Source organism: Chaetodon trifascialis, chromosome 14 (genome assembly GCF_039877785.1).
Source record: "Chaetodon trifascialis isolate fChaTrf1 chromosome 14, fChaTrf1.hap1, whole genome shotgun sequence".
Classification (NCBI taxonomy): Eukaryota; Metazoa; Chordata; class Actinopteri; order Chaetodontiformes; family Chaetodontidae; genus Chaetodon; species Chaetodon trifascialis.
The window spans coordinates 15640579-15659322 of NC_092069.1; positions in this window are offsets into that span (position 1 = coordinate 15640579).

Genomic DNA, 18744 nt, shown 5'->3' on the forward strand with positions numbered 1-18744 from the left:
GCTTACGTGCACAGATGCATACTCTGCACATGGCTGTATGGTGCGTGTGTGGGAGGAAAGGTTACTGATGGATTATAGCCCTCACCTTTGACGCTGACCCCATTACTGCCCTTCAACTCACCCTCCCTTTACCGTCCTCAGAACCCTTTATCCCTTCTGTCCTGCCAACCCAACACACACACACACACACACACACACACACACACACACACACACACACACACACACACACACACACACACACACACACACACACACACAATGAGAAACGTGCCCTAACAGCACTTGCCTCGAAAAGCCAACATGTGAACAGTTGGGTTGAGGTGTCAGGAGGCACAGCACATTTTTAACTTGACATGCCTGCCAATCAGAGGTTGTCCCCTACTGCTGGTGGCTGTAAACCAGAGAGGCCTCAAGCTTACTATGTGTCCCAACATGTTTCCAAAAGGGTAAAAAAAAAAAAAAAAAAGCTTACGATGATTTACCCCTCGCTATCTCCCATTTCACATTTTTGTCCAGCTGAGAGCGGTGTCAAAGTTCCAGCTACGTGTCGTGGACTTTTCACTCACACGTTAGGAAGTCCTGCAGATATTGTAGTCATAAAAGATACTGAGGGTGAAGGAAAGTTCAAATACTGTCAAGTGTTCAGTTTTGCTTTTTCGTTTCTGTTGCATTTGTTGCCTCTTTTTTTCTCCAGTTATTTCAAGAGAGCATTCTGGGAAACATCTTCACACAATGGGGAAAAAAAAGTTATTGTGAGATTCCTCATTCGAAGCTTACGGAAAGAAATTGCTGGCTGCTCTTGCTCTCGCACAAAAGGTCACAGAAAAGAGCTAATGATAACACTTTTTTTCCGTAGCATTGTATGCAACTTGTCCCAAATTGGCTGATAGTGACCCAAAAGGAAGCGAACATCAGCATCATTAAGGAACGTGTCTGAGGCTACAGTGTACTGTAATGATACAAGCGTGCACACACACACAGGCATAACGCACATATGTACACACAATTACAGACACACAGATTTATGAAACATTCTTGTTTGTAGCAGCAATCTCAATGATGCTCTCTAATGATTTACCACAGCAATATGAGTTGGGAAATACTGCCAGACATTTTACATAATTCACTTTTTTCCTCTTAAATATGGTGCTGATGTCACTTTGTAGATTATTGGGGAGGGAGGCTGTTCATTACACTCAGCTATATCTCTCGCTGTCTGTCTGTTGCTCGCGAGTGTAACTCTGAAACGTATATAGTCCATAAAACAAATGGCAGTTGTGTAGAACAGATTGTGTTGTTAAAGCAAACACTGTTTGTAACATTCGAAGGCAAGCAGAATTTCAACATAAAAAGTGCAATAACCTGTGTGTTACGAAGATTTATGCATCCCTGGATGGTGTGCTTCCTCCATAATGAAGGTTGCCAGGTAGTAAATTAGGAAATGCCTTTTGGCAAAGAGGGTACCCTCTGCCCATACACACACTCACACACACTGTATTCTATGCTTACTGCTATGTTTAGTCAGAATTGAGCAGCACTGTTGCCAGCGTATAATGATACGCAGTGTATAGACATGGATACACACAGTTATTAAAGAAATCAGAACCTCCACTTCACCCTCAACCAAAACACGTGCTTCTCTTGTGAAACGAGTTTCCAATCTTGTAACAATAGAAGGTTTCATTCTTTTTAAGGGCCCATGATGTCACTACAAAAGGGGGGGGGGGTTAGAATCACAGTCTGGAAAAACAGTCATTCCTCACATACACACACACACACACACACACACACACACACACACACGCATGCACATAACCCTGGGAAAGAAGCCCTTATGAGACCTGAGAGGGGAGAGAGATGTTGGTGACACTTGGTCAGGTCTTAAAGAGTTAATGTGAACTGAGAGCTGTTGTCTGTCATATATTTCACACACATACACATCCACACACACACACACAAATTCCCAGTATGACTATGCTTTATTGATGGAGAGACAGGGCTGCATATCTAATGGCGTTAGCGAGTGTGACTGAGGAGGCTGCTGGGTATGATCCATTTATATGCATGCTAATAACAGAGCACACTGGGCCTGGGACGAGCAGGAAAATCTCTCTATAATCGACCATCCATCATTAAGATGTGACTTTCTGGTCAGACGCAGCGCATCATTACTCTGTACACACACACTTGCACACTCACACGCAAAAACACTTTATCTGCAATTGTTCGTTTCCTTTCATCACCTCTCCACATTCTGTTTATTTGTATCAATCAGGGAGAATCATCTGCAAACAGCGGAACTACTGAAAGTCAGCAAACTTTAATGATGGCACAGCTCGGTTCAAAAGGGCCTTTGTAAGCCAGACTTCTCTTTCAGTAATGAAGCATGTAGCAAAAGCAGGCTCCCATCTGTAAAAATGTTGACCTGAAACTACACACAAAGCCATTTGTCTGCACACATACACGGCTTATGAGATCACTGACGGCTCTGTGAATTCCACTACACAATAAATGTCATCCACGTGTTCCGAGCGGGGGCGGCCTCAGGAGTCCTGCAGTGGTTTTGGGGGTCAGGGTTGAGGTTGGGGTAGCTGGTCCCCAGTGGCCCAGTGTCAAACCTCAGCTCTCACAGCTTCTCGCTGCTCTCGGAGGAGGGACTGGGTAGCTGGGTTTGGATTCTCGCCCAAGGAGTGAGAGCACCGTGGGGCCCGTCTGTTCTAGGAGTGCCACATTTTTTAGCGGCTCTGCACACTGCACCCACCAGAACAGAGAGAAACTGAACTGCGATGAATTAAATGAGCATAGTTTGAGTGTGATTTCATCCCTTTTACCACGGCTGGTACCCGTTGCTGGCCTCCTTGTTATCTTTTACACCGCAGAAAAGGCAATTCAGGAAAGTCGTGATGTCTTATTTTATCTATCCAAGATAAATAATCTAATCCAACATCATTTGAATGAGATAATTACATTTTTTTACAGGGTAACTTATCTTGATTTTTCTTACTGAGATATTCAATCTATTTTGCGGTTGTAGCTGACAAGTCTAAAAAGTTGAGTGGGCAGACTTCTTGTCTCAAGAATTCATCATATTAAGTGCGAAACTGAGCAATGAAGCAGATATTTTTCAAGAGCCTTTATCTTGAATTACTGAAGTTTTAATTGCTTATATCACTCTTAGGTCAGACAGTGTTTTAAAGCGGCCTGATTTTTTAGTTTTGAGACATCTCATCGAGCTTGCAGATGCTTGATATATAAACATTTGATGATTGCGGCTCTCCAGGTTACGCTGTCAAAGTTTTGCATTGTACAGTAGACTCATATGCTTAGATGAAATAAACTCACATTTACATGAACTCCACACACACTCACGCATGCATCATTAAAACATGGAAACTCACATGCACACAGTCACACAACTTGCTCACACTCACTCGCATTAAGACCTACATATGGCAGACTGTGAGCAGGCGAGTTGGGCAGCTGGCCGGTATTAAATTGGATCCCTGGGTTCCCCACTGTTCAATGGGACTTAAAGCCATATTAAAGGCATCTCCTACAGTCCTGCACCAGTGGGAGAGCATGGACAGTGGCCAAGGAAAGCAGCCCAGTGCCAGCCACACCCCTGGAGGACTGCATCTGCTCTCACTCTACACCCTGGCCCTTTATGTTCAGCATGACATATCGTCCCATGCGCCCATATGCCAGTGGTACCAGACTACACGTGCTTCAACACAAGAACATGGCGCTTCATGCTGGTAATAAACTTAAGCAAATACATCTCTGAATGTGTGCATCAGGCTTTTACGTGGCTTGCATGTTTGGTGATAGATGGACGTGGGAGTTGGTGTGTGTTCATGCATGCAGAGTCCACCGTTTTTGCAATTTATGGGTCAGCACATAAATGCTGAAATCACACTGTCTGCTGAGAGTGGAGTCCGAATTCGGTGATCCCCCTCCTTTCCATTAGAATTTATGTTGAGCAGTATTTAATCTGTTGAAGCGCCGGTAGGAGGGGGGAGAGTGTTTGAGCTTCCAGTGGCTGCTCGAGACTGGTCACTCAGTGTGGTGCAGATTGCGTGGGCAGATGCTGCTTTATGCGCCAGGCTCGTTTTTTATCACCGGCTTGTACTACACACCAGTGACATAAAGCTAGTGGTGCAGTCATGCCTGAAGAAAGTGAGAAGGGTTGCTCATGGAATCATTTCCCTTTGTATCTCACACATAATTGAACTGCTCTCATTTCCTGCCAAAACAAATACGGAGGCTACATTTCAGCGGCGATTAAAAATGTTCTGTGAGACAGCAAGAATGCTTGAATGAGCGGGTGTCATTCCACACGAGGGCAGTCATCTGTGTGGGAATTATGTGTGAGAGTTTGTGCTTTTCTGTGTCTGACCAGAATCAGCATGCAAAGGTGTAAATCCACACTTGCGGATGAAGAGAAGCTGTCTCTCAAGCTGCCACTTTGGTGGTGGCCCTGGGAGAGCAGGAAGGATAATGGGAGTAGTCTAATAAGTTTGTTTGGCTTGTTAGTGTGATTGTTTTCTCACAAAGCTAATTAACTGTCTTGGCCTTAGGGACCTTCCATCCTATATCCCACTATCACCACCCATCCACACACACCCACACATATACACACACATTCATCTACCCATGCCCACCCGCCTCCTCCTCCTCCTCCCCTCTCACCCTCACTGGCGGCAGCTCTCTGTCTCTCTGTCTTTGCTTGCTGTCATGTTTAAATTGATGGAGGGTCTAGTGATTGTCTGTACGGTCCCAAGGTGCCTTTCCCCACTACACAGGCATCCTCCGGATTCTTCCTGGTCCGCAGTTGATTACGATAAATCAATCTGAGGGGTCAAACACTGGGACTGGGGCACTGTCATCTCCAGTGGCTGTGGGGGTAAGCCGGCCCGGGATAAGAGGGCGTTTCCTGGAACCCCTGTGACCCCCTCGACCACTCTCGTTTCCGTGGTGAGACCTTCATTAAGGGACAAATCTGTTCCTGTTGTAAAAAAAAAAAACAAAAAAAAAACACACACACACACACACACATACAAAAAGAAAAGTGTGGGATGCTCTTGTTTTTCATCACATCCCTCTCTCTTCTACCTCCGGTGGCCTTATTTCTCCATCTGGCAGGGCTGGAAACTGACAGGTAACGGCAGAGCAGAGCAATAACGCCATCCCCCTGGCCTGTATAGCAAATAATGCCGGAGATTTAATCAATGGCCAAGAGGAAAAGCAGGGCCAAATCAATAGAAGCCTGGCTGCTTGCTCCCCTGCTTTGAAGGTGAATCCGGGCCTTGCTACATAAATTGGACTAATTGAAGAGCATGCTAGGAAACAAGCCCACTTACAAAGCACGTCTTTGTCAGCACGATACTCGTATGTGAATTTCATCAACCTAGAAGTGCAGAGGCGGAGATAATAAGCTGCCACAAGCCTGGAAGGAGAAGAAGAAGAAGGGATAAACACAATATTAGTTGCATTTGAGCTGATAACATCCGTCCACACTCATTTTCATTTAGGCGATAAGCGTGGGTGTACTGCAGCATCGCCAGCAACACCGCTGAGTTCAGGTTGTGAAATTATAGCTCAGATTTTATTTTCTAGGCAGAAGAAAGGATATGTTTCATGGCGCTGTGCATCAAGTATGTTCCTCTTCATTTATCTATCACAGCATAGCATCAATGATCTATGTTTTCATACTGTCAAATGCGTGCGAGTGTTAAAAGGGCCCACTGCATGCTGAGCTGAAGGCATAAATCCAGTGACAGTGATACATCTCATCAGCAGGGACAACAAATTAAAAACACTCACCCATGAGACACTGCTGTTCAATAAATTGGCCTTATTTTCAGGGGGAAAATGGGGCTTTCTCAGCACAAAACAATCAATCAGAGTAAATGACCCTGCTATTCACAAATCTGTCACAGCAGAGCATCGCTGTATTAACCATCAGACGAATCGGCTGGTCAAGTTGAGATCTTCCCTGAGACCTCATTCCATCTCAGGTCTCTTATGGGGGTGGGGCCCTGAGGTCTCAGTCCTCGGGTCTGGCCTTAATTAATAAGTTTTGTAGGAATGGCGAGAACAACAGGAGGTGTTAACCCTGTTAGTAGAGAGGCATGTTATAGCATTAGGCTCCTGTGAGGGGAGCAGGGGAGGGGGGGAGAATTAAAAGATCTCTGCTGTGGATTGGCTCACAATGCACCAGGAAGGAGATTTGAGCCCAAATGAAATGATTGTATCAGATAGAAATCGATAGCAATCCATGCCTTCCTTAATCCTGCACTAGCTCCCAGATCACTCCCTGGTGCAGGCAATCTCTCAGCCATCATTACGACACGCAGATCGATAGCGGGCAGCGAGGCCTCTGGTTAAGTTTCTGGCTACACTGCAAAAGTACAGGAGGAGAGAGTAAAGGAGAAGAGGGACGAGACAAGATGATGAGAGAGGCCAGAGGGTGTTAGTATGGCTTTAGGTGTCTGACAAAGTACAACCGTGCTGTTGTTAGAGGTAATTAACAAGAGAAGACAGCAGAAAACAGGTAATCTACTTCGCCAAAAAAAAAAAAAAAAACTTTAAATCCTGCCAAAGCTCCAAAGCACAAAATCTTTTGTTGTGTTATTATCTCACAATAGGGGATTTGAGTTAAGCGCCAAGCATATTCCGCTTCAAGAGATGGATGATGAAGCTTGGAACTGTGTTTTATGGTTGTAATCAGAACAGGTGCAAATCATCTATCAAGGCATAATAAAATTTTACAAAGTGCTTTCTTGTCTACAATACTCCTGACATTCTGTTTCAGTTTATGCCTCGAACAATGAAAGGGACCATCTCATACGTCTCACTGGCAACATCTCAGGGGATCTGAGTGGAGAAAAACAGGCTTGAGTTATTATGTGGGATTTTGGTTGCGCCGTGATTGCATTCGTGTGATGTAAAATAGGAGGGAAAACACAACAATACAACAATGATAAATCAGAACATTTGCAGACTGGGAGCAACACCTGCAGAAAAAAGGCAACGTGGAGTAAATAAAGCAACTTTGATGAGATGTTTGTGCACAAAACTCACAGGGTATTTGTCATGCATCTTCTTCTTGAAAAATTAATTGGTGTATTTATCATTAACACCAGTGGCCTTAACAGCAGGAGGATCCATCATTAACACCAGTGGCCTGAGCAGCTGGAAGCACAGAGAAAGCGCCTTTGGGTTCAGCCTCTGCTTTCTGTGTTTTGTAGTCAAGTCACAGTGTCTGTTTAAAACCCCTCAATTAAAAACGGCGAGTTGGGCGCTGCTTTAATGATAGCTGTGATTTTAATCAGGAGCGCGGTATTCCTAGTAGGTCCTGGAGGTCTGGAGGCCTCACTGCACACATCAACTTATCTCTTTCTTAAAGCTCCCTTTCTAATTTCCCACTGCCATCAAAGTCTGCTCCGCTCTCCCGGCGCTCACCTCCGCCCCCCCCCCCCCCCCCCCGCCCAGCAGACCTTGCTGTTAGGATGTACATATTGAAAAAATACAACACACCACAAGTAATTAATTCCATTAGCATCAATATTCTACTCATGAGCAGCAAACGCAGGCAGGGAGAGCTGGTACAGGAAATCATGGTGATGGAAAGCATAGAGAGGGAATATGAGTGGGAAGACAGATAGAAAGAGGGACAGAAGGATTGTTTACCCTCTCCCTATTCTCTGTCTCTGGCTTACCGTCTTTTTTTCTCCTCTCTGAAGAAGCCTGCTGGCGCGAAAGAACTTCTCCCAGCAATTAAGAGGGGCCGCAGACGCTCGGCGTAATTACCGCCGCACATTGCTGCTGTCACAAAACTCAGCTTGCCCTCTGGTCATAAAAAAACACACTGAAGAATATTTAGAAATGAATTATTCAGAGTGATTGTTCGTCCTCAATTATTCATGGGACCCCAGCGAAGGGAGATTTGCATCTCAACGCTGTAAATATTATTAATCTTGCCAATTACAAAATTCTCTGCCGCTCCAAATTCTTCAAATGATGTTCCAAATGTGTGCGGCGTTTTATAGCCTTTAATGCTTAAGTGGCTTGAAATGAATGTGCTGCAGCTTTTACAAATCATCTGCAAAACAAATCAAGCTCTCTGGAAGGAGACTTCTCATGTGTGAGACCTGGTTGGGAAAGTTACTTTAAAATAGATTACTCTTTAGCCTGTTAAGAATATAATAAGCAATGTAACTATTTTAATTACTTTATCAAAGCATTGTAGCTACTTTTTGATGACTTTTCTAACAAATGTTTTAAACTGGGCAATAAAGATTAAAAATATCATGGTGAGGCGGGAGGTATTTTATTTTATGTGACTACATGACCTCACCTGAAGATGTTTCCTCAGGTTGCACACTGAGCATTTTGATGTTTACAACAGGAAAACAAGCTTGCACTCATCCAATATCAAGTTTACTGAAGCAGTTTCATATTTAAGTGATTAAGATATGAAGGCAGCAACACAGGAAGGATGAATACATTCTCTTCTCTATCTTGACTTATCTGTACATGTCTCAGTCTTCAAAAAATGCCTGATATCAAGCACTTTTTTGAGTTTTTGTGGCAGCATAACACAACTAGCTTGTTTCAAACATTCCAGTTTGGGTGCAAACTGCAGGTGCATCAGCTAAAGGGTGGCCTATAATCTCCAGTGTTTCTTGCCAACTACAGGAAGCCTCATTAGTTTAGCTGACAGTATTTCTGCACGGTTGTGATTCGGCCAAAATGTATGTGATAAATACAGGTGAATATGAGGCCATTACGCAGGACCAGGTGCAAAAACCTCACTAATAATGCGTATATATCCAAATTGTCCGGATCTTCAACATTAAATACAGCTAACAGTGGATTTAAACAAAGGAGCACTGGCATTGAATTCAATGGTTGCCCCAAATAACCTAAAATATTATACCTGTGGCTAGGAGCACAGGTGTTCAGCAGTGTGGCTGGCTATAAACATAACTCTGGTCTTGCACATATTGCTCATTTCACTTGGCTGTATAAATTTAAATCTGCTGTTATTAAATATGTTGTAAATATGTTATTAAATCTAATTCTCATAACTTAATCAATGACTTAACCATCTGCTTTGCCTTTTTTAAAGAACACAGAATACAACTTGTTCATTATCTTTTATCTTACCTCTTTTACTCCCTCCAAATGCCTGACAGAACATATAATCTAGGAAATGCAAATTGAGGTCCATGTCCAGACACTTAATTAAATTTATGTCAACTTTGATATTACAGTAAGCCTTTCTGTTCTTGAACAATGTCACAGATCGTGATAAATGGAATACATGCTGGGCCATAGTAATAATTGGTCCAGGCTGGTGAGAAATTTCACTGCATTAGGTTCGAGGGGTTGATGGCTAGAACGCTTGAATTGTGCATTTGTCTATGAGGACGTGTGACTTTCTGAGTCCTTAACTGAGTGCCTGTGACTGGAATTTCAAGCATGTGCACAAAACCTTTGAATTGTAATTTAAATATTTGAACCAAAAGACTTAAGAAACTAAGAAATCTTTTCTTCTTCTTCTTCTTCTTCTTCAAATTAACTCCACACATTTCACTAATCTCCTTGAGGGTGTGTGAGAAACATACAAAATTGCAAAACTGCCAAAAACTAGTAAAAGATTGAATTTTATTTGCATCCCCTGTCTGTATGCGTTTATTACACAAATACCTATGAAAATTTTCAGATGTATCTGATGCATAAATAACATGGAATTAGCAACGATGCACAGTAGGGATACAAAAACACCCTCTAGTGCTATTGACCTATGAATTAAACTCTTTATTTATGGTTAATGGTAATGTACAATCTTAAGTGACTCCATAAAAGATGGCCTTGGAGGAGCATTTCCCTGCTGGTAATTCCAACAGTCCAGCCAACTGCATTCATAAATGCATCCATCCATTGAGCGGTGTCCATAGGACACCAGCAATCTAGATTTTAATAGTAACCCCGTGTCTCTCGGTTGCCTGCCTGCTGCGTCTCTGGGTCTCAGTATGAATGCGAGAGTGACACTTTGTAATGCTTTAGGCTGAGGAGCTCACTCTAATAGGCCTAGACTTAATTAGTATGGGACTCCCCATGTACGGAAAGATAATTCCTAACCCCTTGAAAATAAGGCTGCTGACACGCGTACAAACACAAATATACAAACATGATACACACAAACAGATAGAAGCACACTCACAAACCCGTTCAATATGGCTGTATGCATTAAGCGAGGCCGTTTCCAGTTTCAGCGCCCTCTGAGCTCTGATGTGGCGCTGATAATACTTTTAAATTATACAGACTTTCTCTTTCTCTTCCCTCCATCCCTTCACTCCCTATCCACGGCATCTTTCCCTCATTGCTTTGCAGGCTGCAGAGTGATGTGTCATTTTATAATCCTGTACTGGCTAAATTACATTAGGAATATCCTCTCATTAATTAAACCTGCTATTGGCAGCACCTGAGATAAAACAGATTATAAGAGCTGAGAGTGAAAACACAGAGCACGAAACGCCAGCGTCAGCACTTTGCCTGTGTGTGTGTGTGTGTGTGTGTGTGTGTGTGTGTGTGTGTGTGTGTGTGTGTGTGTGTGTGTGTGTGTGTGTGTGTGTGTAAAATTGTGCATGTGTGTGTTCCTGAGAGCATGGGGAAGAGGAGAGAGAGAGAGAGGCTGCAGGAAGAAATGGCACAGTTAAGATCTGTTGGTTTGCTTTTGTCTATAGATGGTGCTGAAGCAGTGAAACAGTGGGCTTCATTACAGTCTGTTCGTCCTCTGTGATTTAAAGTCTGTCCTGTCACAGATGGTTTATCCATAACAGGATTAGCTTTAGGGCTAATGGACGCTATTCATGTGCTCTTCTGCACTGCTTCTGACAGGTGGTATACGTAGGGCCCACAGTAAAACAACTCCTACGATCAACACATTCTGCAACTCTGGCACCAGTTGGGGTTTATATTCCCTCAGAACGGTGCTGCTAATGTGTTGTAATATGTTTTGTCACTGAGCGCAGTGATTTGATCTTTCAATCGAACAAACTGACATACCATAATATCTGCACAAGTGCATTTTTTTCTGTCTTTCTGGGGTCACAAAATGAATACGAAATGCATCAGGTGTTGTTTTGATATACCAGCCTGGCTTTGGAGAGAATATTCAATTTCTCTTTTTGGGCTGGGGTAGAGTAACCAACACCAGTAAGAAAATAATCAAAGCATTAAAATGTATCAGAGATACCTCCTTCAAACAAAATTAATCATGATAAAAATTCACATTAAGCACACTCCTCTCGGTAGCTGTCAAAACTGATTAATGCAAAGGAAAGAGGAGAGAGGGGAAGGGAGAGAGAGAGAGAAAGGGGGAAAAAAACTTATATAAATATTAAGTGAGTCCGAGTGGGAATGCATGTTGCCTTTGTATGCACACCGTGTAAAAGCCATTGTGGAGTTCACCCGGGTCCCTTACAAACGAATAAATCACTGCCTTCGGACAAATTAATCAAAGTGCCCAGCTGTTGCTGTGCATGGCTAACCGGCGACAGAGCCGGCACAGCCTGAGACTCCTTCCCTGGGCGTACTGTCTACCCTCCCTTCCTCTCTCGAGGCAGTAGACCTGAAGTGGCAGATTGGGTTTGTCTCCCTCTGAGTGATGTAGTGCCACGTCCCACCTGATACTTTATCACCAGGTCAGATGTTTGTTACACCGATACGCTTCTCGCTTTCCCCCCAAAACAATTCAGAGAATGGATTCTGACTTGTGTGACCCGTTGTGTAACACAGACTTGTTTGTTTTAGGCTGCCCAAATACGGCTTACATTAAAATATGGAATTGTTTTAGAAATTATGAACAATATTATGTAGGCCAAGGACTAGCATCTAATGCACAACCATGATTCCAAAACAGGTGACGCTGCTTGAAACAATGCAATTGCAAACCTTTATTCAATTGAATACAGCACATAGATGAGATATTTACTGTTCAAACTAACAACCTTTATTGTTTTTTGTAAATGTACACTCATTCTGAATTTGATGCTGCAACTTGAAGAAGGCAACTACACTCACCTTTGTTGCATAAGTTCTGACATAGCGAACATTTAACTCACATGACTGATCAGCTGTTTACACCCTCTTCTGCAATGGTAGAATGATTTTTCAACTCGAGATGTGGTGCCCCCTACTGCTTATCTTGATGAACCAGCTCCTAATAATTGCATACTGGTGCTCGATGGAAACAAGCATTCTTTCACATGTTCTTTTGCCGATTTTCACGAAAATTTGGTTAAAGTCTGCAACACATTTGGATGAAAAGCCATCTTGTGAACGACCACTGACTTATGTCTTATCCTTTAATTCACCTCTCTACCCTTGAAAAACACTTCTAATATAACCCTACACTTGTACTGCAAGTCAATGAGTAGGCGCTAACATCATGGATGACAGTCAAACATGTGACAAGGCTGTCACCTGCTCTGCCTCCAGCACCACCATGCACTTAAGGTAATGGAGACATGAGACACTTTGTCCGCCGCCTGCTCTTTCTCCTCATTTTCCTTGAAAACATTTCATACCTCCCGACCATATTCCATGTTGCTATTTTCTCTGATTCCTGAACTGATTGTGAAGCCCCCCCACTCCACCCTGTTCTTTCTATTCTCTCTGTCTTGCTGACTGCGGATGTCCTCTGCAAGGAAAATCACTTAAAGAAGAAGTTTACTTTGTGCTAATCTCATAAATGCCGAATCTCCCCTCCTTTGTCCCCCCATGATGCAGGCGTGCAATAAACCACTTACATAAACCTCTCCTCTGAGACAGAGCGGAAAAAAAACAGCTGACATGTTCAAAGTTCCACTCTGCCATTCCCTCTCTCTCTCTCTGGATGCTTGTGATTTCCACCAGGAATGCTTTATTTGGATTCTTTATTACATGTGCTGTCCCAAAGTCTTGAAGGGCAGTTTTAATATGTGAATTCTCTGCTCTGTAGCGTGTAAACCAAGCATGAGGCACACTGAAAAATGTTGACATTTATGAGCACAAATGCATTTCACTGGGCCACTTGTTGTTAAGTGATCAATATAAGAGGGCATCAGTGTAGGTGATCTAAGTTACTACATTGGCGGGAAAGGGATATTTTATGTTGTACTTGTATCGTGTGTGATGTGATATTTGTGGCTATGCAGGAGTGGTGGTATTACTTAGTACAAACCTGCTATTTGTTTGAAGTAATGATCATATTTGACAGTTAGTTTCAGTTCAAAGCACAACTAAACCCTTCATGATGCTGCTATTTTTGTTTCTGAAAGTCTGCGCGGAGCCCCATATGTGTTTAAATCCAAACTAATCAATATTTCCAGGAGTCAAGTGACTGTGTAATGTGAAAGGGATCGCCACTGAAGACAAATCCACAGGGAATTTTAACCTGACTCTGCAGTTCTGCAAAGCTCTATCAAGCATCTTTAAGCTCATTGTTGTGGTTTTACGGCCCACAAACAGGCTGTCAACAGCCTCTGCACAACCTGCCCAGCCTCAAATGACAGGAAGGCAAAGTTAAGGATGAGCTGGAGAGTATTATCAAGCATTTAGCAGCTAAAGAGTCAAGTATTTCCCTCAGGAGTCAGCAGGAACCAAAACAGAGCTACAAAATAAATGTATTCAATCGCGAGGATGGAGCGAGGTTCACCTTTTTGTGAATATGACTGTATGAAGGATGTTACGACATGAGCTCAGGGACAATTCGTAAAACTTGCCCGTAAACACAGTTTGGTTGCAAATGATCGCAGTCCGTTTTTATTGATGCTTTACAAAGCATCCCACGCTTTTTGGAGTCAGGGTTGTGGCTAAATATGAGAGGGACATGTTTACTGAAACAAATGTTACCATTTAGTTGTGACCAACTGAACTATTTTTTGCACAGCCAGCACAAACACACTAAATGTCAGGCAGCTATCTGTCAGCAGTGATGTGACACTCAAGTCCATTTCCAATTATAACCACACTCTATCAATTCTCAGGTCAATAAACTTTCTATGCAGGTTTAAAAGTGACAATATAACAGAGATGGACAAAATCATTCATGCTAAACTTCTCATTGTTATTCTAATCCAGACTGTGTGTGTGTGTGTGTGTGTGTGTGTGTGTGTGTGTGTATGTGTGTGTGTGTGTGTGTGTGTGTGTGCATTTATTGGCTTTCAGGCATCTCCCTAATTTCCACACCTCCCTGTATTGGAAAGCCTGCGCTCAGACTGTACTTTCTCTTTCATCCTTTTCTGATTGGTGAGTCGGGACACATAGGCACCATCATCATTCATTACCTGTTCTTTTTCACTCCTCTTCTCACATCTTTCTGTACCCTCACACCTCTTTCCATCTCCTTTACTCAATTCTCTTTTCCCTCCCCACTCCACCCCTCACCATATGATGTGCCATCATTCACCTCAAGAGAGCTATTCTCTCTCTGAATGGGATCATAATCGGCCCAGCTTTGCTTTTAATAGCCAAAGTGACAATACCTTGCATGTGCATATGGGTGAGTGTGTGTGTGTGTGTGTGTGTGTGTGTGTGTGTGTGTGTGTGTGTGTGTGTGTGTGTGTGTGTGTGTGTGTGTGTGTGTGTGTGTGTGTCTTCTTGCATCTGACACCTCTGTGGTTGCATGGATGAGCATGGACAGATGTGCCCACTGGAGCAGAACTGCCTGAGCGTGCGGAGACTTGGACATTAATGAGATGGTGACAAAACTCGCACTCTCCAATTAAAGAAAGTGAATGGAGGCCATTTAAAACAGGGGGACTGGGAAGGATGAGAAATGAAGAACATCCCGTCGGGACAGTGATGGTATGGAATAATGTGAGGAGTTGTGGGAGTTTGATAGGAATTACACAGTCCAAACACATCCCAGGATCCAATCTCTCATACTAAATAATAACATTTGGATTTCTTAAACATTGTTGCTTTTAAATTCCAATAGCTACATGATATAGCTAGCTAGATAGCTAGATATAAAATACACATGTATTATACACTGTTCTTAACTTTGACTCATTGAGAGCCTGTAAAATTCAAAGACACTGACATGACTTACTATCTGAGGAATTTACATGCTGCTGTTCTGTCTCGCTTTATCTTCAATCTTTCCACCTCAGCTCCACCTCATTAGAGGTGCAGGGACCTTGAAGTGTTACAGGGTCCAATATGTGATAACACCACTCTCCCTGCGCGCTCACCCCACCCCAGAATCATGCCTATCAATCTGGGGGAATGTCCTCTCTATCAAAATACTACTGAGGGGCTGGCTTTCTTGGCCTTCTTCATTTTCCTGCTTTTAATTTCCACTTTGTCAGGTGTTGTCTTATGGGCTCCACACATGACACTCTAGGTGACAAACAATAAAGGGTCGGTCCAAAAATATAATGGTCCAGCTGCCTCCATCCAAGCTGTTTGTTACGGTTCAGGAAAATTTGAAAGAAAGCACACGTTTCTGTTCCAACTATTGATCTTTAAGAGCAACGTTACACTGATTTTCATCTGCCTTATGTCAGTGCGCTATGTCAAACAATAATAAAGCTCTTTCTTCTCTTTATTTGTTAAGCTGCTGAGCACTTGAACACTTCCTGCAGCTCAGAGAGGCTGAAAACCAAACTGTTAGATAAATAAAGCCAAAGTATTGGACATATGGCGCAAGACGAAAAGTTGGGGGATCCCCAAAGTTCACAAAGCCCGTGAGAGCCTCACTGCAGTGCACGGTTATCCAGCGCATCCGATCCAAATGTGAACCTGCTGGCAGGATTGTAGAAGAAATGTGTGGATCAGCAAAGTCATTAGCATTCACCCTCTGGAGAACATGAATGGCCATAGCAGCACATCATGCAGATGTAGAAATATTTCACTGGATAGGTAAAAAAAATTGCCTGCTGGTGGCACTAGATAGAAACCCAGGTGATCACCAAAGTCATTAGGATTCATCCTCTGTGGACCATGAATGTCTACAAAATCTTATGGGAATCCCTTAAATAGTTGTTGAGATATTTCAGTCTGAAATCGATAAACCAACAGACTGACAGACGTGCCAACAACACTGATAGCATGACTAAAAAGAAACTTGTCTGCTCTTTGACCTCCTTTAAATTCTTCATTTTTTTATGAGTTTAATCAATCATATACTGGTCCTATTTGATTTTGCCGGTGCTGGTTGGTGGGTCCTGACCATCATGGTAAAGCATGCCCTCAGCATCTGGCTCACTGGAGAATCACCATTAGATTCAGTAGTTTTTTTGCTCAATACAATATAAGAATTGACTCTGATTTCTCTCTGGCGATGTGTTTGATGGTGCCCTAAACATTCATAATGAGCGCAGGGTTCACCACCTGGAGATATGGTGTGGGTGTTGCGCTGGGTGGGCCGTGTGGTTCATCTTTAACCTATATCTTACTTTCACACAAGTACACGGTTCACAGATCATCACAAGGCTGTGTATAGTTACAAATAAGGGTGGTCACACTGTTATCTGCACGGTGCAGGGGGCTTGTTATGAAATAAAAAATAACAAGGGGTATGTAGGTACATGAGTGGCAACTCCTGCTTCCACCATGTATATGGCTTGTGTTTGGTATGTTGGACCCCTCTGCAGTCAGCATTGATCGACCTCCCTCCCTGGACACTCAATGCAGCATGACTCCCTCCAGCAACCAGCCAGTAATTGATCCTGTAGTACTGCTGAGGATTCCCATGGCACGCTGACTCTACGTGTGTGTGTGTGTGTGTGTGTGTGTGTGTGTGTGTGTGTGTGTGTGTGTGTGTCTTCTATGTCTTCCTTTGGCTGGGCTCCTAGCAGCACGCTCCACCTTGCTAACCTCTCCATTGCATTCAGAATGTATCCAAAGGCCATAGTGATGGGCAGAGTACTAAGCCTGTACTTACATGCATCTATTTTCACCCTTCTCTCTTTTGCACCTCGCTCTACTCTTATTTATTTTTTTCTATACAGTCCGCAGCACTTATCCAATGCCTGATGAAACCTCTCTCCTTTCGGTCAGGTTTCATTCAGACAGCGGTGCGACTTCGCCTGGTGATCAAATAGCCCTATGATTTTATGTAGATGGAAGTAAATCGCAGCTCCTCCAAGTTGTTTCAATGCTCCGCCACGCTCGATTGTCTAGCCATTTTGAGCGACCCGCTCACCATAAAAGAGCCCATTTCACTTCCATCCAATTTGAGACAGACAGAAGAAAAGAGGGGTGTGCCAAGTGAAAAGCCTCAGTCTTGCTTTTGGTGGAAGATTAGCAGCTGCCAGGAAGCTTTCAGATCCTCCAAAGAAAAAAACACACATGCACACATACACGACATATCTACAGACATGGGCAAATCCACAGCACTGTCACACACACACACACACACACACACACACACACACACACACACACACACACACACACACACACACACACACACACACACACACACACACAGAAACTTCAATCGGAGCAGTTGCAGTTTCTTTCAGCCTCTGTCGCAGTGTATCTGCAATTCAAAGTGCTGTGGGTTTTGCCTCTGCCAAATTACAAGCTCCATTTGCCAGCCTAATTAACGGTTCATAGCATTCAGTGAAATTTATTGCTGCAGCCCGGGCACATGCCAAACCAAACAGGATAGACCTCACAGATAACCGTAAACTTGGCTATGGAACCTGACACCTTGAAAAAACAAACTTGTTACAGGGAGTCTGTTTATATACCCCTCTCTCCCGCTCTCTCTCTCCCTCTCTCTCTCTCTTTCTGCCTCTCTTCTCGCTCCACTGTCTCAGCTGACAGTTACTTGACTGTTTCACTTCACGGCCTCTGTGGCGATGGTTGTTAAGAGGGAAAATCCAGACTCACAACCTATTCCTTTTGACCGCAATTCATTGTATGTTTGTCAGCGGGTGCCCTTGTGGTCAATACTGTTTAGATGCACAGCTGAAATGTGAATCCAGAGGAGAGGATGCAACAGGACAAGACAAGGCATGAATTTCAACCTAACTCACAGAAATCACCCAAACAATCTCCTCGGTTTCTCGGGAGCAAAACAAAATCCAGCGGAACATAAACAGCTTGAATATAAACTGACAGAACTTGAGAGTAAACTCAGCAGTTCACGCTGCGACAAAAGTAAGAGACTTTGACACACTGGGAAAAAGAAGGAAGACTTTACGTCTTAAAGTCTGCCATTAGTAATCTGCTAATCTCTGACACACATAGCTGGGCCCACACACATGCATGATCACTATTTGAGGAGTAAAAACACTCTGCCCAGCAACTGACAGAGCGGAGGTTCCAATCCAGGGAGCACCAATTGCTGCCTCCGGCAAGCTGTCCCTAATGCTTTTGCTCTTGCAACAGAGGTGCCGAAAGGGGTCCAAAGGGGACCTTTGTCATGTGGTTTGAGCGCTCTGTCAGGTTCTTGCATCATACAGGTATGACATTGTCTGGCCAGTCTCATGGCGTTGTCCTTGGTGGGCCTCCTTCTGCAGAAGAGACAACAAAACAAATGGTCCGGAGAAATGCTCAGCGTGCTGACCTGTGATACGTCCTTCAGATAAATGTATTATTAATGCCTCAAACTTACACCAGCTGGCTTTCCGTCCAAACGTATGGCAAATTTTAACAGAATATCAAGAAAATTGGCGAAAGAAAATGTGAATGAACGCTTGTTGGAAACACAATGGAAATATTTTCTGTTTC